This window comes from Pinus tabuliformis, chromosome 3_1 (assembly GCF_031772625.1).
Source record: "Pinus tabuliformis cultivar Carrire ecotype Pingquan chromosome 3_1, CPIR1, whole genome shotgun sequence".
Lineage (NCBI taxonomy): Eukaryota > Viridiplantae > Streptophyta > Pinopsida > Pinales > Pinaceae > Pinus > Pinus tabuliformis.
Genome location: NC_142301.1, coordinates 189,928,896 through 189,954,390, shown reverse-complemented (window position 1 = coordinate 189,954,390; position 25,495 = coordinate 189,928,896).

The following is a 25,495-nucleotide window of genomic DNA, read 5'->3' as shown; positions in this document are numbered from 1 at the left end:
ATAGTTGTCATGCGGAGGGGCCCTGTCTGGAGGTCGTGGCCACCATCTTCTTCTTTCCTTGAGGGTGTATCATCAAGAAAACAAATTTCCCTTTTTTGGAAATGAACTTACTGCAATGTTTTGTAGTAACCAAAGAGATGGCGGTAGGCGGTGCTACCTCAGGTATCCTGTACAACCTATTTCCCAAAGTAATAATAACAGCACGAGGCCTTGATTCATACAAAGCATGTTGCTTCCACAAGTATGGTTGTCCTAATAATACATCACAAACATCAAGGGGAGCAACGTCACATAATACCTCATCCGTGAAGGGCTTGATGTTCTATGGAAGGCGACACTACTGGCTCACACAAAGATCCCCTCCTTGGTGAAGCCATGTGATGGTGTACGATTGTGGATGTGTTGTGGTTGGTAAGCCCAACCGCTTCACGACCTCTACCAAAATGAGGTCCTTTCCACTCCCGCTGTTGACAATGAACTATAGCAGGGAGCCCTTTACCCACATCTAGGAGTGGAAGAGGTGCTCCTCCTCCTCTGGATCTTTAGGTTCCTCCTTTTGGATCTTCATGGTGGCAATGGTGGCATTGGGATCCGCATCGATGATCTACTTCCCTTTTTCATTCCCCTTGTCGAGTTCTGACATAGAGTCGGAACATGCATCTAATTCTGAGGCCTTTAGCTCGGCCACCAGTGACTGCTTGGCCTGACACTCACTTGTGTTGTGAGTGGAGCTCTTATGGAACTCACACCAGTTTCCATGTACTTTTTTAGCTTCACGATGTTGTTCTTTGCTTGCAGCTTTGGTGGGTTGTCCTGGGCCACCCCACCTTGGCTTTGTCCTTTCTTCTACAGTTTGGGGGCACCTTTCCCCTACTTCAGATTCACAGATCCAAAGTCTCGCTTCTTCTGTTTAAACTTTTGCTCGATCTTAATGGCATATTAGTATGTCGTGCCGAGCAAGAAGATGTTCAGGAATTCTATTTCCTCTTGGATGTACATGTGCAGGCAACCACGCTATTTGAGTACCAAATGCTGCTCTGAATCCTTAATACCCAACTTTGTGTGAAGGGTATGAAAAATATTGGTAAACTCTGGAATGTCTTGGTCCCTTCCCTGCCCCAACGTGGTGCACTTTATGTATTGATCCTCATAGCTTCCGACAGGGTAGTACTTCTCCTTGATGGTAGCCCGAAATGAATTCCAAGTGGGTGTGGCTAAAAACAGTGAGGTCATACTTTCATCCTTCTGCTTGCAGTAGGTTTCCCACCAGTCCTTAACGTGGGGGGTGACTTTGAAAAGAGCAAATGTAATCTTTTCCCGGGAGGAAAAATCATGAATAGAAAAATACCCTTCTAGAAGATTTAACCATTTATCTACAGCGTCTGCATATATCTGACCCTCAAATAAGGGAATGTCAAAGTTAACTTGTACCTTAAAGGGTGTGGCACTTCCAGAGTAGCTGATGTAAGTAGATGTGTCACCCCTGGGTAGTTGCTGAAGGATCTGGGCAAAGTTATCCATCATTGTGTTCCTTTGTCACTTGAGGGCCTCTTCGAGCAAGATTTTGATAGGATCTCGTGCCCCCTCGTCTTTCTTTTCATCTTCCATGGGAGGCTGTTAGGATTTGCGAGGCTGATCTTGCAAAGGTTCGACCAGTTCAAGCCCTAACTCCTTATATCCCGACCTCATTGGGGGCATGCAAGGAAAAACAGAGAAAGAGAAAACCGCTCTGGTACCAATGATCTGGATTTAAACAGGAATGCAATAAAGTACATAGATAAACACAGATACAGAGATACAACAGAAATAATACTTCATTTCATTAATGGAGAATACTGAAATATGCTTACAAACAAAAATGGAAATAAACTAGCTCGGGCGATGGTAGCTTATCTCTGAGAAGAGATGTGGCAGATACATGCCTCTGAACTGCCTTACAATGAGGCTCAAGGGCCTTTTTATTGTTGATCAATAAGAGAAAACCCTAAACAACCAAAACCCTAACCCGAGGAGATGTAACAAGAAGAGTTTATGGGCCCCGTTAGGGTGAGTTGGACAACCAACTTCTCGGGGTCGCGACTTGGTCATATTATCTTCATTTGACATGCATGATAACCTATTGGAAAGATATCTTTGAGGACTACAATGGAAAATATGATTTTAGATAGAAACTTGCTCGCGGTAGATTTCCAAAAAAACGTCGTTTAGGGCCTCAAAACGGCTCCGGAAGTTTAGGACCCAAAAAAATGCTAAAAATGGTAAACTGTGCTACAATTAAGGAAACTGAAAAACTGAAAGAGGCAATGGTGGGGGTCCAAGTAGAATTTGCAGGTGGCCACCAATATTCTCCTGGATCAGAACACCACATATCAGCTATACACAACCTTCCTTGTTACTGGGTTCCAAAGTTTATAACCTTTTAAACGATCCTTATACCCAATAAAGATGCACTTTTCAGATTTACTATCCAACTTTTTTCTTTTCTCCTTTGGAACATGTACATATGCATCACATCCATATATCCTCAGATGTGAAAGAGAGGGTTTCTTACCAGTCCATACCTCTTGTGGAGTCTTATCCTCCAACGCTGATGAAGGTGATCTATTGACCAGGTAACATACAGTCTCCACTGCCTCTGCCCATAATTCTTGTCCTAACCTGACACCACTGAGCATGCTTCTTGCCCTTTCCATCAATGTCTTGTTCATTCTTTCTGTAACTCCATTTTGCTCAGGTGTGTATGGACTAGTCTTCTACCGTGCTATACCACACTTCTTACAAAATTATTCAAATTCCTTCTTGCAAAACTCTCCACTGTTATCTGTTCTCAGCACCTTTATCTTCTTCTCTGTCTAGTTTTCCACCAGAGCCTTAAATTCTTTAAACCTAACAAAGACTTCAGATTTATTCTTGAGGAAATATAAAAATGTACATCTACGTCTAACTTGATTCTCTACTTTGATGTCGGCTTCTAGTACCTATGTTTATAGTCCCGCACCTTTGTCCGACTTTTCAGGTCACGAAGACTGTGCTTTGGTCAGTTAGTCAGACAGCTGGCCTACCCGTGTAGGGCTTCAGGAAACTACCATTTAATCTTCCTGGGAAGGGTTCTCCATTAAGTTTGACTAGCTGGACCGCGCCTCCATTTGTGACCTCTTTTACCACATATGGTCCCAACCAATGCATTCTAAATTTTCCAGGAAAATTTTCAAACATTCTATCATACAACAACACTAAATCATTTACCTTGAATGTGCACAACTTGATATGGCGACCATGTTAGGCTTTCTCGCACTGTTTCTGTACCTACTGATGGAATCCCGCCAGAAACTATTCTTCCTCAAGTTCTTCCAATTGTGTGAGCTTCTCTTCCAAGGCTTCATGGTCTGACATGCCTGTAAGTGCTACTATCCGCAAAATGGGTATGATGTATTCCATTGGCATGATTGTTTCCGTGCCATAGACTAACCTGAAAGGTGTCTGACCTGTCAATTTTTTGCACGTGGTTTTGTATGCCCATAATATGGCAGGTATGCACAGGTCCCAGTCGTTTCGCTGTGCGTTACATACTTTGGTCAGCGTAGTCTCCAAAATTTTGTTAAATGCTTCTATTGTCCCATTAGCTTGTGGATGGTATGGTGTACTTTGATGATGATACACCTGGAATTCCTCGGGGAGTGCGCTGATGGTTTCATTCAAGAAGTGCATTCCATGGTCACTCATTAAAATTTTTGGGCAACCAAACCATGTCAACACATTGTCGAACAAAAATTTCATAGTTGTAGTGGTCGTGCAGTCCTTAACCAGCTTTGCTTCTACCCATCGAGTTAGGTACTCTGTCGCAGTGATGATGTAGCACACACCCATCTTTCCCTGAGGTGTGATCAGTCCCATAAAGTCGATTGCCCATTTTTCGAATGGTTGCAGCGTCATCTGTGGATTGAGTGGCATCTCATCCCTTCGTGATGGTTTCCTAGTCCTTTGACATATGTCGCAAGCTCGACAGTGTGCTTTCGAATCTTGATGTAGGGTTGGCCACCATAGCCCAGAGCGAAGAATCTTCTGTGCAGTCATGCATCCTGCATAATGTCCTCCTACAACCCCCCCATGTGCTTCTGCAAGGATCTGTCCTTGTTCAAATTCAGGTACATATCTTCGCAATATCTCATCGTTTCCCATTTTGTAGAGGTGCCCCGGGATCACAGAAAAGTCCGTCGTGCGCACCACCAATTCCTTCTTCTACTGGACTGAATATTCCTTCGGTGTAGTCCCTGTGGTTAAAAATTGAATTATATCTTCGAAGTGACCATCCGCGACACGCACTGCAAAGAGGTGTGCATTCGGTAGTCCCTCCTCCAAATTTGTTGGCTCCTCGCCTGTCTCAATTCATGATAAGTGATCTAGTCCCGCATTTAGGTGTCTCGGCTTTACGATGACCTCAAAGTCGTATTATTGAAATAGTAACAACCATCTACATATGTGCCCCCCCAACACAGGCTTGTTCACCAGGTATTTGAACACGGAATGATCGGTATACATCTTGAAGTGCCCTCCAAGTAAATAGTGTCGGTATTTCTAGAGCTCATAGACCATTGCCAACCCTTCGTGCTCAGTAGTAGAGTAGTTCTTTTCAGCTTTGGATAGCCACTAACTCACGAACGCAATCGGGTGATCTATGCCTTCCACGCCTTCTTGCATAAGTACAGCTCCCAGCACAATACACGATGCATCAACATGTACATGAAATTCTACATCCCATTTTGGGAAGACCAGGATGTGAGCGGATGCCATTTTCTCCTTGAGAACATCCAAAATTTTCCTACAATCATCATTCCAACAATATGTAGCATCATTTTTCAATAGTTTTTCCATTGGTGTTGTTATTTGTGCATAGCTCTTGATAAACTTTCTATAGTAACCAGTGTGCCCAAAAGTAGCGCGTAGTTGTTTGACACTTCGCAGTGCTTCCAGATTGAGAATATCAGTAGTCTTCGTAGGGTCCACCATCAGGCCTTGTTTGCAGACCACATGGCCGAGCAGGTTTCCAAAGGGGACGGGGAAGGTGCCCTTCTTAAGATTCAGTGCAATCTGGTGTCATCAACAAGTATCCAGCATCAAATGTAAGCATGCTATATGGTGTTTAACTAACCCAAATACAGTCCAATCGTCCAGATAGACCTCCAAGAACTTGTGGATGTACTCCTTGAACGTGGCCACCACTATGTGTGAAAATATTGTTGGCACATTCTTCAGTCCAAAGGGCATAATGGTGTATTGAAAGTAGCCCCATTCAGTTGTGAAGGTTGTCTTGCTCCTATCTTCTGGCACGATCTTGATCTGATGGTATCTTGAGAAGCCATCTGTGAATGAGTAAGCTTCCTAAGTACCAACATTCTCTAATACTTCATCTGTGTGTCGGGAATGGATCGTGAAAACAGGCGTTGTTAAGCTTCCTGAGGTCCACACATATTCTAATTTTTCCCTTCTGTTTCTTCTCCTGTACTACCATAGGACTCACCCATTCAGATTCTTCCACAGGTTCAATAATTCTGAATGCGAGCATTTTGTCTAATTCATCGCAGAACTTTTCTTTATACTTTGGATGTAACCGGTAAGGCCGTTTCTTGACTAGCTTCACGTCCAGTTTCAAAGAGATCTTTATTATCCCTAAGTTGCCAATGATCCCCTTTAAGTGCGTGATTTTGGTCAGGAACAAATCTTGATATTCACTGAGTAACTTGGCGACCTTATCTATCATAGCATCATCCCAATAGTCCCCAAGCATCATCTACTTCAGCTCCACATTTGTGCCAATGTTTACCTACTTTGTTTTTAGCGGTGCAGTGATGTCGGGATCCTCAATTGATGGTCCTCGAACCTCGCAATAGCCTTCAGTTTCTGGAATATTAATATTATGGGGGTATTCATCATCCTCCTCTACTTGCATGTTATAACATTCTAGGGCACTTCTTAACTGGGTTGCCCATGTTGGTTGAACTACTTGCAGTGGCTCCTATGGTATTTTGAAGATGGTGGCTTTTATTGCTTGTAGCGCGTCATCAACAGTATCCAACCATCGGTCTTCAAATGTGAATGTTAACAAAAATCCCTTGCACAAGACATCCCATTCACCTGTACCATGTTGGAGTTCTGTCTTAGTATACCAATTCATGGGTATGACATCCAGGGTAGGGTAGAATAAGTGTACCCATTTAGGCTCTGATTCTTCCCCATAGGCCTTGGTCCATTTCGTGAGGTGCATGCGTGAGTCATCTCGTCCATCATATTTATCTTCTATCCATTAGTTGTGGTTTCCCAAATCATAAGCACATCACCCTTCTACATCTGCTCCAGTTCTCAAAATTTCCTTGGTGTGTTCCCAACTAACGCATAGGTGTTGTGCACAACACCCACTTCAACGCATCAAACCGCTGTTGTTCTGGTACTGCGCTTTCAAACTTGCTCAAGAATTCATCCACCATTGTCAATCCATCATATGTTGGCAGATCTCAGGTCTGTGTTGTTACACAACGCAGTGATCTAATCATCATGTAGCAATTCAGCGTTGCCACTTCGTTCAACCGATTGTGCTAGCAATCATCTTCTTTGTCTGAATCTGAGGTGCAAGAACTTGCGTGCTCCCATGAGATCCTCCCATTTGCAGTTGGATTCACCCAATCCTGATCTCGCGCGGTTATCTTGTAAATACAATCCATCTAATTGTCGCTTCCATCATCGTGCACAGGTTCAATGTAGTGCACTCCTTCGGCTGGTTCTAGTGGGACTACTACGCGTAGGGATTTTTTCTCGAACATCATCTTCCGCTTCTTCAGGTTGATGAGTCCATTCACATCAGTGGCCCAGTCTATTCCTAGCAACGCAGGATAAGGATTGTTGTCATTGACAATCTCTATTACTTCAAAGTCTTTCTGTGTACTCGCACCTTCGATATCAACTATTACCCCATGCAACCTCCCCATGGGAAAAATATTATGTTGGTTCACAATTCGTAAATGAATAGGAAATCACTGTAATGCGGGCCAGCCCATACGTTCCCATGTCTCATTTGGTAATACATTCGTGTCCGAACCTAGGTCTAGGATTATCTGATCCATTTCATACTTGCCAACATGTGCCGTCAATCTCATTTCCCTCCCAGTGCACAATGCATTCTCTCCCAGTTTCTGGACTACATGCAATTCCCTTGACCCTGCGCACCTTGTGATCAACTCCTATAGTCCCTTAACTACCTTATTGTCATGCAACAGTTTCATGCATGTCTCCAAAAAGGTAGTAAGCATATAAGGATCCATCCCTGGCTCTGGTTGATCCTTGCTACCTGAAGTGGAGGCTTTCATGAAGCTCTTCTTAGCTTCCATGAACATCTCCTTTGTGCGTTCTAAGTCAAATTCAAGTTCCTTTGTAGGAGCCTTGTGAACGCATGTATCTTCCTCGGGCTGCTTCCCCTTATCCTCCCCTATGGTCGCACCGCTTCTAAGCATCATGTTCACATTTGGGTCTTCTTCGCGTGGTTCAGACATCGTCATTTGAATATTCTTAGTCAGAGGAGGCTGGAGTACCCCTTTCTCGTGCATTTGTGTCATCAACATAGGACAATCTACTGCTTCATGATCGAACTAAGCAGAGTATGAACATGATATTCTCGTTGGGTTGGTACAATCACGGGCGTAGTGCCCTAGTCCTCTACAATTGTAACAAATTAACTGTCTGTGGCCCCTTCTTGGTCCCATTCCTCCTCGTCCTCGACCTCGCCCTTGAAATCCAGTGCCCACCATCCCCACCACTAGGTCGAGGGCTCATGTTTCTGTCTGCATCCGATAAGCTGGGGTCTGATCCATCATTAACTCGTAGCTGTGACAAGTATGCTCGTTGTGGCCTACTGACTTGTAGAAATTACAAAACAATTGCTGGGGAGTCTGTATATAATTCTGCAACAAATGAAAATTATCCATCGTGTGTTTTCCTCCTATATGATAGATTTGTTAAGAAATTTACTACATAACATAAATAATTATTGATAGGAATAAATATAAAAATAACCAGCAACAACCATAAATAAATAAACACAAATGTTTATCTGGGAAAACCCCAAATCCGGGGAAAAACCCAACCTAATAAGATCTCATTAGCATTGGCCAAAACCCTGGCCAATCCGACCAAGTGAGCCTTCACCGCTCACCTCCAGGTCTTGCATTACAATGAAGTCCTTCCAACTTTTTATAAGCTCCATTACATATAATACCATGGGAAAAATAACATGGGTGCACAATACCATGTGCCCCAAAACCATCACTATTTAACCTAGTCAACTTTGACTCTATCCTGAGTCAAGTTTACCTAACAATATCCCCCCCTTAAACTTGACTTGGGGTTCCTTGAATAACTCCAGCCAAACCTGCTAAGTGAGACAATCCCACTCACTCTAGCTCTTACCCCCCAGAGTTTTTACTCAGGGCATTGTTAACCCGACATCCCCCCTGTCACCTAGGTCTAACCCAGACTTTACTGGTGATCACCAAGGGGTACACATGCCTTACCAGGTCTTACAGTAGTATGCCCATTTACATGCAATAATTTTGACTTCATTAATTTTTTTTATTGCTGTTGCAATTCTGATCCATCCTCTCTCAATTTGATTTGCTCAAAAACTTCTATCAAACCGCTCCAACTGTGAGCCCGAGAACCTCATAGATTCCAGCACCAGTGGCCTCACATAGCAAAAAATGAACAATTTTCGAAGCCGCATGAACAATTTTCTTCTGCTGACCTTCTTTAAATAGCCGCATGAATCCCGAACAATTCGTCAGCATGTTCCAAACCGGTAAATATCGCAAATGCATTGCGATCCCTGGCAGTTATGGCATTATCTTCTGCACATTCTTCCTTGAGGTTCTTCCGATTGTTCCACCATTATTTTATAGACCCAGATCTGTAAAAAGGCTACATTAATCTCATCAGGCACTATAAACCCCTAGCATCAAAGAATCCCTTTGAAGCCAATATCTGGCTCTGATACCAGTTGTTAAGAAATTTACTGCATAACATAAATAATTACTGAGAGGAATAAATATAAAAATAACCAGCAATAACCATAAACACATAAACACAAATATTTATCCTGGAAAACCCCAAATCCGGGGAAAAACCCAACCTAATAAGATCTCATTAGCATTGGCCAAAACCCTGGCCAATCTGACCAAGTGAGCCTTCACCACTCACCTCCAGGTCTTGCATTACAATGAAGTCCTTCCAGCTTTTTATAAGCTCCATTACATATAATAACATGGGTAGAATACCATGGGTGCACAATACCATGTGCCCTAAAACCATCACTATTTAACCTAGTCAACTTTGACTCTATCCTGAGTCAAGTTTACCTAACAAGATTGTGCACCATAACATGAGTGTCGCACTCAGCCCTGCCTATGCCTTTTGTCTCAATGACATTGGTCCCCCTCCTGCCAAGTAGTTCATGAATACTAGACAGTGATCCTTGTCATGGCCCTGGCCCTTGCATTTTATGCACCATACTTCGTCACGTGCCTCCAGCCGCGGTGCCCTATCCTGCTTCAAGCTCTGCATTTCCATGCAAAGATTCTGTAGTTGCACGTGGATTTGTTGAACTCCCAACTCTGGATCTTCTATCGGTGTTTCATGCAACCTCATCACCATTTCCAATGCTTTGGCCTAGGTTGAAAGTTTCTATTATGACAGTGTCATCCTCAGGTGCAGTGTCAGAGATTCCACAAACCATGCGCGGTGTTGCGCATCCGTTAGCATCATATTAGCCTCGCGGATCGTGCACCTTAGTCGTTGATCCAGATCCCATGGGGTCTCACTTGGAAGCATCATGATCTCTTTAAACCCGATGATTGACTGTGTCTCTGATTTCAGTTGACTAAATTCTCTGTTCAATGCATTCTGGATCTCTGCTATCCCTGCATTTGGGTGGTCATTAGAGTGCTTGATATACCATGTCAATGCGCGATCCTGCAGCACGCTCACCAATGTAGCCTTCTTAATGTTGTTGTCCATGACCCCTTGCGCTTCCCACACTGCTCTTACCACGAACCAGAACTAGTCTGGATCCTCATTCCCTACTCCTCTGAATATGAGTAGCTTGATCATGCTCGCCATGCTGAACTGTGTTGGGTCATGGAAAAGGTATGCATTTACTATTAAACTCATCATCCTTTTCCTTTATTCTTAACCTTTCTATATCTCAATGCGCTAATCTATTAAGGAATTATGGTAAGAAATGAAGAAATTACCTGCAGTTATGACTTAGCTAATTATTACTTTCCTTTATGCAGGAAAACAACAAAAGGGACAAATGTTATTCCCTAAGAAGGAACAACAAGAAACGAAAAGCTAAAGAAGGAACGTGGCGCTTGCAGATACGACCAAAAGCAAATCAAAAGGATAAACACAGGAAATGAAACAATGTCTGAAGATGGAAAACTATTGCGAATCCTTCAGGATCAAGAGATCCTGAGGGATCACATTTAGCATTTATCTTTTCACCCTTTCCTATTATAAAAGGAGATGCTTTGTAAGAAGAAAGGGAGGAGGAATTTTTGTATTATTGTAATTGTAATTGTAATCACAGACTCTCACTGTTGAGAAGAACACAAATATATTGTAATGCTCATTCAGTTTGATGATTAATATATAAGTGAAGTTGTTGTTCCCTCGCATTTCCTGAAGTAACTTAGCAGTGTTTCGCTAGCGGCTAAGGGCCCGACCTCTGGTGGATTCAACTGCTCTTCTTGTGTCATACATTTCCAATTCTCGCAAGTGTGATGTTTTGATAGTATTCTTGCTTTCTGTGATTTTATCACTGCGCTGTTTATTATTTTCCATTATTGACAGAATCTCTTTATTTTATAATTTGCAGGATTGTCATTGATTTAAGTTGCTTTCATTTTAGATCAAGTTTCTTAGATAAATATTCCTCTTTATATAATCAACTGTAAAGAGTATTAACTATTGTTATTGAAACTCTGAGATTGATATTCATTTGTTGTTTAAATTAATTATTGAGGATTGGGTTTGATTTAGATTGAATCAATTAAAGAGGGATGAGTTATCATTACTGTACTCTCAACTGATGTTGTTGTTACTTTGATGAATGTAAGATTTGATTTAGTTAAAGGATTGAGTTTTCTTTAATTGCAATTAGAATTTACTAGATGCATCTGTTTACTCTTGTATTTAAAATATCTATATTGCAATTTAGAAACATTACTCTTTGAGTAAATAGCAGCCACACACTGTGTACACTCTTGAAATAAGAATACTTGCCCGGATTGATAATTCATGTGAGGATAATTAGGAGTTTTAAAAGGCACCTTTTATCGACCAACATTTTGGCGCCATTGTTGGGGAGAATGTAGCCATTTCTAAAGAGTAATGTACATCTGATGATTGTTGTTGAAGAAGAATTGGGTATTGAAAACGGAAGGTAAGAACCTACGTAACGAGTAAGTAAAGTGCTTTCTCCTCTGCCCGCTTTTCAGCACAATTACAGAAATTTGAAGTAGGTATTTGCTGCTTGTCTGTTGAGAAAGAACTGGGTATTAAAAATGAAAGGTAAGAACCTACGTACGGAGCACGTGAAATGCCTGCTCCCCCGCCTGCTTTCCAGTAGAATTGTGAGGAACTTAGGGTAGAGATAAACATTTGAATTGTTTGCATGAATGACTAAGAAGAAAAAACCCGAAAACAATCCAATTCCACTACCCAAACCTGACAGATCTAAGGGAATGGTGACCCTTGGACAATCAACTTTCATAGATGACATCTTAAAGAAAGCCGAATCTTAGCCATCAGTAGGTCCCAGAAACGTTGCTTCCAGACAACCTACTATCTCCCTCTAGGCCACAGGCTCACCATCTGTAACCTATGCTGAGGTCCACAGTAAAACAGTAGGGACTGAGCAAAGTTTTCAAGAAATTGAAAATTCACGCCCAATTTCCTCACAAGAAGGGAATTCTTGTAATATTCATGAAGGAGGAGGAGAAACAGGGGAAACAGAGGAGCCAAGATCCCCTCAAGTAGTAATTCAACAAGGAACACCCAGTATCCTAGACCGAGGGAGTGTTGTTAAGATCATTCCCACCCCTTCTAACCATCTTAGGAATAACTCTCTAGAGATCCCAGAAGGGTACTGGCATATATTTGATCAAATGGCCAGCAACCCACAAGCAACCTAGACTTCTACATTGTAGTATCCCATCGTTGACACAGCTGTCAATGCACCCATGAAAGCCATCCCTTTGCAAAATATTCCCACTTTTCATGGACTCACATCAGAGGATCCAGATGCATTTCTGTTTGAATTTGATGTATTATGTCGGGGTTATGATTATACCACTGACCCCCAAAAACTAAAGTTGTTTCCTTCTACAATGAAAGGAGTAGCCTTGCATTGGTTATGGGATTAGGTGGTGGTACAATAAATGATTGGGATCAAATGCAAACCGCTTTCCTTAAAAAATATCAAGACTATTGCAGATCTAGGGAATTGAAGGAAGAAATATTCCAAATGGTAGCAAGACCCAGTGAAACGTTAGAAGAATATGTGGAATGCTTTCAATATAACCTCCAGTGGTCTCCCTATGCAACTTTGCCTTTGCCTGATAACGTGCTAAAAACTACACTGATTAAAGGGATGAAGGAACAATGGGTAGAGACATTAAATATTATGGGTAAAGGTGATATATCTCAAGAAGACTATGATGATATTATTAAATTGTGTATTAGGTGCTCAAGAGGCAATATGAGATTGAAACCAGCAGAACACGACATGAACTCCAGGGACAACAAAATCTCTGGTGGAGGTATAACTCATGTAGAAATTGGCAACCTGCTAGAGGATTTCAAAATAGATATCTTGGGAACTCTGACAACGCAATTAGACATTATGCAAGCCAAGAAAAAGCAGGCTGAAGCAGAACAAAACTTGGTGATATTCTATCCTAGATGCAGGAAGAAGCATAGTAAAAAAGAGTGCCTGTTGAATATGGTGCAAACCTATGCCATATGTACTAAAGATCATGCCATAGAAAGCTACCCATCACTTCCAGGGTTAAAAGTAGTCTATAAGGAGGTAGAGGAAGAAACAGAACCAGTCTACCTGCTAAATCAGTGTCACCAATGGCAACCATGACAAACAAGTACGCCTACTGGTCCGTCTTTCAACCCTCGCAATATAATTCGCAACAATACCCAGGAGCTATGTGGCAGAACTAGCCACCTTTTTCCAATTGGTCACAAAAACCATTCTCTATGCCACCTTGGCCCAACCAATCAAATCAAAATAAAAATTGGCCAAACTCCTCTTACTTCCCACTGTTCTGGCAGAACAATGCATATCAATCTCAATGGTCACCCTCCACCTCACAGAACCAGAATTGGCAGTCAAGCTAGCAAAGACCTATGAACCAGCTAGCAAGAACAATCCCCCTACCTCAACCCACACTGCCAGCACCCTACACATTACAACAGAACCCTCAGACCAACCTACGACCGCAGCTCCCAACCCAACCCAACCCAAACCCCAACAACAGACCGGTTCAATCTATGTAAATTATTGAAGGACCAGAACCAGAAATCGAGTTGAGGGAGTGAAATGAGCTTCAATTAAGGTCTAGGCAGATAATAGAATCAGAGAGGGATAAAAATAAACAAATTGAGGATCCATTACCTATAGAACAAGCATCAGAATTGGATAAAATGGTTAAACAAAAAACTCACGATCAAACGATCACCTCTTCTCCACCATTCCTAGAAACATTAATCATACCCCGCCCAATAAAATATCCCGATTTTGATCTTCTGGGAGAATTGAAAAATTTATGTGTAAAAATACCTCTCCTCCAAGCTATTTAGGACATTCCAATTTATGCAAAAACTATTAAGGAATTGTGCACGAAAAATCCAAAGAGGAAAATAAAAACAACCCCAACTGTCCATGTAGTCGGTACCTTATCTGATTTACTATCAGGCAGAGAAACACCTGTAAAATATGAGGACCTAGGAAATCCTATAGTCACTATGAAAATAAATGGATGCTCATTTCGCAATGCATTAGTTGATTTAGGGGCAACAATCAATATTCTTACAACAACAACTTGGAAAAAGCTTGGCATTACATCCTTGGACCCAACCATGACCTTGTTGGAACTGGCTAACTGATCGATAGTCGAACTAGAAGGCACATTATAGGATATAATGGTGTCTATAGACTCCTGGGAATACCCTGCAGACTTTCTAATCATCAATCCTAGAAACCGACTCGATGGACATCCCCTAATTCTAGGTAGACCTTGGCTAGCAACCGCAGATGCTTACATAAGTTGTCGAACAGGCAGCATGACTATAGCAAGAGGAAGCAATGTGAATAATTTAGCCTTATACCCTCCAACTCAGCCAAGTTTAACAATAATCAAAACCAAAAAACAACCTGTATCATATCTAACTGAAAAATTAGATCACCGCTAACTATAGAAGATTCTCTTGAATTCAGGATCAAACAAAAGATGACATCATTAACACTTACAGTAACCAACCAGATGCCATATCCCATCTAAAATGTCACATGATCAAAGTAGCCCTCGATAACGAAATAAAAGAAGATCCCTTAAAAGAGATTAACGACCAGTAAATACCAACAAATTCTGTTTATAACAGCAAAACCATAGAAATTGGACCAGGAAAAACTTTAAATATTAACAAAAACCTAACTGTTGACCAGGAGTAGAAGCTTGTTCAACTTCTTAGAAAATATAAAGAGGCCTTTGCATGGGATTACCCAGACATGAAAGGGATTGATCCCCAATTATGCATGCACCACATCTATACAGAGAAAGATGTTAGGCCCATTTGACAACCTCAACGGAGGTTAAACCCTCACCTTAAAGACATTGTTAAAGTTGAACTACAAAAATTGTTAGATGTAAATTTCATCTACCCTATATCTGACAGCAAATGGGTCTCTCCTTTAGTAGTGGTGCCAAAAAAGAATGGAAAGTGGCATATATGTGTTGACTATAGAGAGCTTAATAAAGCAACCCAAAAAGACCATTTTCCCCTTCCGTTCACTGACCAGGTCTTGGACACATTGGCAGGAAAAAATTTCTTTTCTTTCCTAGATGGCTTTAGTGGCTACAATCAAATTCAAATAGCCCCTAAAGACTAGGATAAGACTACCTTTACCTGCCCTTAGGGGACATTTTCTTACAGGGTCTTACCTTTTGGGTTGTGCAATGCACCTGCCACATTCCATAGGGCTATACTCAGCATTTTTTCAAATCTGATAAATGAAGGGCTCGAGGTGTACATGGATGACTTTACACCTTACGGAGATGACTTCGAGCCAGCATTACAAACATTAGAGAAATTTCTGCAAAGATGCATTGCTACTAGGCTCTGTTTAAGCCATGAAAGATGCCACATGATGATGACCTAGGGCCTCATCTTGGGTCACTATATCTCAGCAGCTGGAATCCAGGTAGATCTAGCAAAAATTCAGATAATTCTTTTAATACCTACCCCTTCCACATAGACTGAGGTACGTAGTTTCTTGGGATTTTCTGGCTATTATAGAATATTTATAAAGAATTTTTCTCAAATTGCTACACCATTATATGCATTAACAGGAAATATCGATTTCATTTGGACTAACAAATGTGACATTTATTTTGAATATTTAAAAAGGCTTGTATCAATAGCCCCTGTATTACGGGGCCCAAACTGGGATTTGCCATTCGAGATTTCATCCGATGCTTCAGACATAGCCATTGGAGCAGTTCTCAGCCAGAAGCAAGATAAGAAGCCATATGCAATATACTATATCAACAAAAATCTATCTCCTGCTAAATTAAATTATACTGTGACTGAAAAAGAATTTTTGGCTATAATCTATGCTATCAATAAATTCAGACATTATATAACAAGATACCTTGTGGTTTTGTATACTAATCACTCTACTATTAAATATCTAGCTAATAAACCTGTTACAAATGGAAGAGTGACAAGATGGTTGATCCTTTTGTAGGAATTCGACATAACTATCAAAGATAGATCAGGAAAAGAAAATCCAGTAGCAGACTTCCTTTCACAAATGCCAAAGACAGGCGACTCGGCAGCAGTAGAAGACCAGTTCCCTGATGAACACTTATTTTTGTCACCATGAAAACACCATGGTACGTGGATGTTGCAAAATACCTAGCAGTGGGAAAATCACCTAAGCACCTGATGCCTAATGAAAGAAAACAAATAGTACAACATAGCACTCAGTTCTCCTGGATCGACAGATATTTATTTCATACAGGGGTCGATATGCACATTCGAAGATGTGTCAGGGAAGATAAAGTTTTCGACATCCTTAAAGCTTTCCATGATGGGCCTTGTGGTGGTCATTTTGCAGACCACAGGACTGGTCACAAAGTCTTACAGACAAGCTATTATTGGCCCACCATTTTTAAAGACACCAAGAAGTTCGTCTAGGCATGCGATAGTTGCCAAAGAATGGGACACCCTGGGCAGTCTGATGAGATGCCCCTGCATCTGCAATTAGTCATTAAACCTTTTGAAAAATGGGCGTTAGATTTCATTGGTCCAATAAACCCATCATCTAATCAAAAGACATACATACTAGTCGCAACAGAATATGTGACTAAATGGGTGGAGGCAGAAGCATTACCAAGGGAAACAGAGGACTCGGTAATCCACTTTCTTTTCCAACTATTCGTGCGATATGGCTTGCCTAGAGAAATAATTATGGATGGAGGGCCACAATTTATAGGCCATAAAATTGCTGCAACATTAAAGAATCATCATATCATGCATAGAATCACAACTCCATACCACCTGCAGGCAAATGGCCAGGTAGAAAGCACCAATAAAGTAATCGAGGCAATACTCACAAAGACAGTTGCATCACATAGACGTGACTGGGCCACCCAATTTCCAAAAGCACTGTGGGCATACCATACGACATGAAGAAATAGCATTGGATATTCCCCATATCAGCTAGTGTTTGGCAAAGAACCTATGCTCCCAATCAAATTTGAAATCCAGACATTGAGGATAGCTCAGGAGGTAGCCTTGGACTTAAATAAAGCACAGATTAATAGGCTACATCAAATCAATGAATTGGATGAAATCCAGCTATCATCTCTTCAGCATACTATACTGATCCAACAACAAAGAGAGAAATGGCATGATGCCCTTATCAAGAAGAAGATCTTCCACGAAGGAGATTGGGCACTCATGTATGATTCTAGGTTCCAGGATTTCGCGAGAAAACTCCAGACCAGATGGTTAGGGCCTTATGAGATATAAGAGGTGCATGATAATGGCACCCTCACATTAGCCACCACTGATGGGTCTGGCTACTATTTTAAAGCGAATGGACATCGAGTACGACTTTATCACAAACCGCTTACCAGGGAGTCCTTTTGCCAACAATTACGGGAAGATTCCACCATACAAATTCATGTTGAGGAGGGCAACTAGTCCACAACATTGGCCTAGTGGAGAATTTAGTTGTTTTTGAAATTTGTACATAAATTCTCCTTTCTATTTGATTGAATTTGCTTGTATAAATTATATATAAGTTCTTTTTTTCCCTTTGTTGTTCCCTCTAAGGAACAACTATTGTTCCCTCTAAGGAACAACTATTGTCCCTTCTAAAGAACAACAATGTTTGTGCAGGTTTTTCTTGCTATTCCCTTCAAGGAACAGCTATTGTTCCCTCCATGGAGCAGCCTATGTTCCCTCTAAGGGACAACAATTTTGCCAGCAATTTTTCACTTCTTTGTTTTCTTGTTGTTCCCTTTAAGGAATAGTAGTTCAGCGTGTATTTGTTTTCATGCTATTCCCTCTAAGGAACAACCATTGTTCCCTCTAAGGAACAACCATTGTTCCCTCTAAGGAACAATCGTTTCATATGAATTTGTATTCCCACTATTCCCTTTAAGGAATAGTTGTTGTTCCCTTTAAGGAACAACTATTGTTCCCTCTAAGGAACAGTTGTTGTTCCCTCTAAGGAATAGTTGTTTCGTATGGAATTGTTTTTCCACTGTTCCCTTTAAGGAACAATTGATGTTCCCTCTAAGGAATAGCTACCATTCCCTCTAAGGAACAGCTGTTGTTCCCTCTAAGGAACAACGATTATGTGTGTCATTGTTTTCCTGTTGTTCCCTCTAAGGAACAATTGCTGTTCCCTCTAGGGAACAACAATTTCACGTCCAATTTTTTCTTTCTTTTTGTTGTTCCTTAGAAGGAACAGCTGATGTTCCCTCTAAGGAACAACTGTTGTTCCCTCTAAGGAACAGCCACTGTTCCCTCTACGGAACAATGATTTTTTTTAGCATGTATTTCCTTTGTTGTTCCCTCTAAGGAACAACATTTTCGGTGTGCAGTTTTTCTTCTTGCTATTCCCTCTAAGGAACAGCAGTTTCGGTGTGCAGTTTTTCTTCTCACTATTCCTCTTAAGGAACAGCTGTTGTTCCCTATAAGGAACAACACTTTCATGTATATATCCTTTTGTTGTTCCCTACAAGGAACAACACCATCTACATGTATTTTTCATTTGTTGTTCCTTACAGGGAACAGTTGTTGTTCCCTATAAGGAACAACACTCTTCAGGTGAGGTTTTCTTTTTATGTTTCCTTTAGGAAATAAGCACTTTGTGAATATCATCCCTTTCCTTTGCTCACTCTTTATGATCCTCTATAGGGAAAGTATACAAATATATATGTAAGGATACAAAATTTGAAGTTTAATGGAACAAGCAAATCGAATATTATCATCTTTAATGAAATTGCTTTGTATTGATTGAAAAAGGAAGGATAGAACCATCTATATCACTTCACTATCCTTATTTTCACTATAAATCGAATTGATTGATTATTTGTACCATGCTGGTTCTTCCCTAACCCCTATAATTCTCTCTGTTCTTTATCATCAAATAAGGTTAAGGGCACACTTTTTTTCTATTGATATGTTCAGACTTATTCCACCATCCCTACTCTTAAGGACTGTTGAGCCACCCTCTATATATAAATAGGAAGTGTTGTATAACAATTCTATGATTTTTCAGATGGAGGATAGGGGGTCTCATCATAAGCCAGCCTACCATGATCATGAGGAAGCAGCGAAGTGGCATTCTCACTATGGCCACCGCACCAGGGATATGATCCAATGGATGCATCAGAAAAATAAAATCCTTGGAACAGGAGGTCTCATCACGAGCCGACCTACCCACCTTTCACTCCTTCCCAGTGAATGGAATTGTATTCATCTGGTTACCAAGTCAGTACATTGGTGTCTACTCTGACATCATAATGCACTTTCCTAATTATACATAGAGGATCATTGTTCCAGAAGGTGAAAAAGCAACTCTGTTGAGGTTATAAACACCTGTGGGCAACAGAAGCACTGCTGATGGTATTGGAGTCTTATTCTTAACATCAATTGTTATTATAACTCCCTTTTCTTATTTTTTTTACCTTTAGTACAGAGAAATTATGTTCCTCATCTATTTTTGAACCTTTATGCATGTGATATTTTTTAAAAATAAATCATAGTCGTTTAAGTGGAATGATGATGGAAAGGTATCTTTCCTGCGTCAGATGTCCTTTTTCTTTTTCGAATCACCTCACGACATCTCCACACTTATTGATAATTTTCATTATATGCATTGATTTCAGCACTCCGATATATTTTACGATCCTATCATTAATATGCATACCTTGCCACTTTTATCACCCCTATACTTCACCGCCAGCACGTCATTCCTTCACTCATTCGGTCGAAGGCGACCTATCATTTCAAAGGGGAGAGAGAAGCAACCTCCAATGTATTTATGTATGCGTTCTAGTCCTTTATTCGATTGTGTAGGGCAATACGACATCCCATAATTACGAAGTATGTGGAACAATATCAAGTCCTAGTTAATGGTATTTATGCCTGTAAAGTATCATCCGAAATAACCATTATAACAACTTGTTGTTCTGTCACTCAGCTCTATCTATTGTTGTGATATCTCTGCTACACTAACTATTTGTTGAATCCAGGTAGTATGGGAGGAAGAATAGTGTGCAGGGAGCCGCTAATACTGGCTGTTTCTGATGCAGCCAGAGAAATTCTAGCTCGAGCTGGGTGGATAACATATTTCACACGATTTCAGCAACCCAACAAAGCAATTGCTATTGAATTCCTACAAAATTTATAGAACGAGAAATCTATGATAAGAGGGAGGCAAATCATAGTGTCAGATGCGATGATAGCTGAAGTGTCTGGATTACCAGTAGAAGGACCCGTATGGGATAATAAAAGATTAAAGTTGCAGGATGCTATTGCAATCTTCAAGGATGAGGGATAGGACCTGATCATCAAAGGAAAAGGAGTTCGACCATCATCCCTGGGAGAACCGTGGGGAGAACTAGCCAGAGTCATCCAGAACTACATCACATATGATGGGTGAAAACACATGGTAAGGCTGCATCAACTTAAACTCCTAGAAGTTCTGAAACAAAAATTCTCTGTGAATTTTCCTGCATATTTGAATTTTCTATTGCATGACACCGCTCGAAGCATGAAAAAATCCCAACATATAGAAACCGTCGTGAGCCACCACTGCTTCATTAGGTTGATAGTGAGTTACAACCTCGCTGGGAGGAATTAGTATTTTCCATTGAAGGGGGCCTAGCTCTGCTTGCGCCTAACCCTATTCCGAAAAGGAAGAGGACTACCCTTACAGCAGACACTCTCGAAAAGTGTAGACATTCCACTAGGCTGCGGATAGACTTAGGAATGGCCGAAAACCCCCAGGGCAGTATCAACCAGCCCATAGAATTATCTAGCCCGGGAAGTGAACAACAATTGCAGATAGAAGGCCAGGATAACTCTGAGTCAGACCATGGGGAAGAATCAAGGCATTCTGGAGAAGAGGAAAGCAATGAATCAGAACTCCCCTCAACATCAAGTCCCCAGGTGATTTACTGCATGAAATTGAATTGGCTAAGATTTTGGCCAATATGAATGAGTTCATACAGCCCGAAATCCTGCTCAATTTGAACATTGGAGCAACCCAATCTGCAATGAACTCTGACCACGATAGAATTATATAAGAAAACATAAGCTGTGAAGTAGAAACAAGGGTAGAGGCCACTCAAGAAGAGGTGAACCAACTTGGTGATATGCCTCTAGAAGAACCCAGTCAAGTAGGCCTAAATATAGAGAATGTAGGCCAAACAGGAGAAATAGAAACAAACCAGGGAGATGACTACCAATCTGGGGACATAGTTCTTGTAGAACAAAGCCAAGATGAGCAACCGAGCTCGTTAGGAGCAGAGATGATTAGCAGAACAATTGTTCCTCCTAAAAAGAAGAAAAACAAAATTAAGAAGCTTAGGAAGGAACAACAGAGGCTGTGGAAAATAGTAAAAAGGCTCAGGCGAAAGATAAGAAAATTAGCAGCGGGGAAGGTTCCAGATAAAACCCCGGAAACAATAAACGCAGCCGTTCAAACTGAATTACATGAAATAAAAGCTACGGGGACTCAAACTGAGCCCTTACTCACTAAGCTTGTTAAGGAACAACATGCAATTTTTGCAAAAGCAGCTACCCAAATAGAGGCTATACCTTCTCATGACTTAGCTATTCAGACGGAGACGGTACCCTCCTATAGCACGGATACCTAGATAGAGGCTTGGGCATCCTAAAATAAAGAAACACAAATAATAGGCATCTGTTCTCATAGCGGGAGTACACAAAAAAATACCCAAGCCAAAGATATCATGATGAGAGACGACCCTAGCATAGTGAAACTTCAAGAATATTTAGCTCAGGCTCAGCTTACCATAGAACGGCTTGAGCTAGAAACTGTCTCCTAGCAAAAATACAAATAATTACAGAGGCAACTTTGGGACATAAATACATCAAAAAGTGAGACCTTCGATAAATACCGAAAGGAAGAGGAAAGAATTGAGAAAATGAAGCTCAAATTAGAGAAGGTCATGAGTCAAATGGACACTATTTGCTCATTGTACATTGATGTCCTGGATGCAGATCCCTTGTTATGCCTTATTTTTGCTAGAAAGATATATGCAGCTGAAAATCAAAGCCGTCAGGGCTGGAAAACCGATAGAATTAAAAACAATTGAGGATTTCATAAACTATTGCAAACAACATGGGGTAAAAGTTCAGAGATTGTTGTGTGAATTTTAATTACATAATTTTGTATTAGAGGAAGAAAACAAAAAGAACCCTAGTCCTTTTGTGGGGGATGTGCAATTCCAAGCTTTTATTTCATTCGTTGTTAATCAACTGAAATGGTTCAAGGCTCATAACACGTTCCAGAAGCAGGAAAATGGATTGGACCTTTGGGTTAGAGGTGAACCAAAACACCCATTACAAATGTTGGCCAATCACAAAAGTTTGATGAAAAGGGAAGGAGTAATCAAAATTTTGGGGCCTATTTAGAAAGAAATTGTCTAGAAGGGAGTAGAATACTTCCTCTCCATTCAGGAAAGCTCCTTGGCCATAGCCAAGTTCAGGTGGACAATTTCTAATAGCAATGTATAGAATAGAAAGCCATTTAATTATAAAAATTTTAAATTGGCTGCAGAACTCTTTGTCACTTATAGCAATCTCATCCTAAGAGAAGGCCCTTATTGGCTAGGTTGTCGGTTCCACAACCCTATTATTTGGTATCCTGCTGAAGGGTACTGGGCTATATATGAACTGCCTGAAGGATAGACAGGGAACATCTTTGAGCTCTTGGCCAAGAATCATGGTTTCAGACCATTTTATGACATTCCTTCTCCAACTTATTCCTTGACTGCTCTTTTTACGAACTACATGGTTTTCATGAGGACATGAAAAAGGGTAAGCAGGGGAGTATGTTGGGTCATGGAAAAGGTATGCATTTACTATTATACTTATCATCCTTTTCCTTTATTCTTAACCTTTTTATATCTCAATGCACTGTTGGAAATAATACTGAGAGGGGGGGTGAATCAGTATTATCTAGCAATTTAATAAATCTTCCTTATTTGATCTTTGAATTATTTTTGCATGTCAGTACCATAAAATAATGAGCATGAACAAAGAAAACAGATAGTCACACCAAAGAACACAAGATGTAAGGTGGAAACCCAATGTGGGTGAAAACCACCTGCTGCAATATGTCTCTATCTTCTTTCAATTTAGAAACTTCTTTTACAATGATTTTGTACTGGTGCAGTCCTTTACCAGTACGCAGGCTGCAACCTGCAGAAAGCTACAACTCTCTCTCTTTCTTGTTTTCCAGTCTACTCTTGGAAGGGAGCTACAACCCCCTACTTCTTTTCATAAAGCATCAGATGATCAACAAGTACAAAACAGATATAGACCACTACATATATCAGATCAGCAATAACAGAACTAACCCAGAACATCTTATCAACAGAGAAATTCAATCAACAGAACATCTTAAAACAGAGACGCAGTTTTTCCTTCCGTGGCCTGCGACCAGACGCAGTTAACCTTCTGCGACTCTGCGTCACGCAGATATCCTTCTGCTGCGCTGCGTGCCCACGCACTGTTCCTTTAACTGCTCTGCATTCTGTTGCTTCAGGGACGCACCCAAAGATACTATCGCGCCGCGTCTTTTGCTACAGAGACGCACCTGAAAACATTATCGCACCGCGTCCTTCTGCTTCAGAGACGCACCTGAACCTTGATCGCTCTGCGTCCCCACGCAGATCTACAGTCACTGCGCTGCGTCCCAGACGCACCTGAACTTCGTCTGCCCTGCGTCCCCATGCAGATCTCCAGACTCTGTACTGCATCCTGGCGCGCTTTCCTTTCACTGTACCTGCGTCCCTTTGGGTATGAATGATTTCAAGACCTTAAGTGTAACCCAAACAGTCAGATCTACAGATCTGATCTTGCGCCAAAGAGATCTCAGTCCTTCAGTAGATTCGCCTTTTAGATCTAGACCAGATCTCACCCAATAAGATATTCCACAAAGACATCCTTAGCCAAATGATCTCCTTGCTTTATATAGGCAAGCTCCTCCTCAAAACATGGAACAATACCACGAGCCGACACCATAGAAACACAAAACCGTCAGCTAGATACCACACAAGAAACCCCCACGTGCTTTTTCTCTGCCTTGAAATGTGTGCACTGGGTGGACGCACCCCCTGAACAGCTGGCCTGCGTCGCTGGACGCGGACCCTGCATGGTGTACCTACGGGTACGCACCTTCTGAACTGGTTTCCTGCGTCCTTCTTAATTTTCAACAAACTGAGAGCCTTGCCACTGGAGTTGCCATCAAGTACAACATCTCTAACATACAGTCATACCAGAAAACATAATGCCAACAATCTCCCCCTTTGGACTTGATCGCAACCTTACAAACTTCATTCTCCCCCTTTGACATCAAGGGCAAAGGGTTATGCTCCCCCTAAGATCATGCTCCCCCTGAACCAGATCTGTAACAAAGAACCATAATCCTCCATGAAGGAGATAGAGACATATTGCAGCTATTTCCAAGATCTCCTTCTGACCATCCTCCATAATGCCAACAATGCATTATATGCTCCCCCTGAACCTGTACCATCAATCAAAAAGGGTTCAACAATAAGATGATGCATCAACAACCCCCAGCTTTTGCCTGAGGTACTCAAAAGTGTCCCTGGGCAATGGTTTGGTGAGAATATCAGCAACTTGTTCCTTAGAAGGAACATACTCCAACTTGACCTTCTGTTCAAGCACTTGTTCCCGGAGAAAATGATACTTGATTGGTATGTGCTTGGTTTTTGAATGCATAACCGGATTCTTTGAGATGCTGATTGCACTTGTGTTATCACATAAGATGGGGATAGGTGGTGTACAAGTGATTTGAAAATCCTGCAAAGTCTGCATCATCCAAAGAAGTTGGGTGCAACAAGATGCAACAACAACATATTCCGCTTCAGCTGTAGACAAGGCAATCGAACTCTGTTTCTTGCTGAACCAAGATACCAGTCTGGAACCCATAAAGAACGCACCACCACTTGTGCTTTTCCTGTCATCCACGCTTCCGGCCCAATCTGCATCTGTATAAGCATGAAGAGTAAGATCTGTATCTCTAGGATACCATAAGCCATAATTTTGAGTCCCTTGAAGATATTTGAAAATTCTCTTCACTGCCTGAAGATGAGTCTCCTTCGGATTTGCCTGAAATCTTCCAACTATTCCAACTGCATGCATGATGTCCGGTCGGGTACCTGTCAAATATAGTAAACTTCCAATCATAGATCTGTAGGTTGGTTGATGTACTACTGCAGATTCATCATTTGCACTGAGACTACATCCTGTGACCATGGGTGTACATACTGGTTTTGCATCTTCCATGCCATATTTCTTCAAAATCTGTTTGAGATACTTGGTTTGAGATAAAAAGATTCCTCCTTCCTTTTGTTGGATTTGC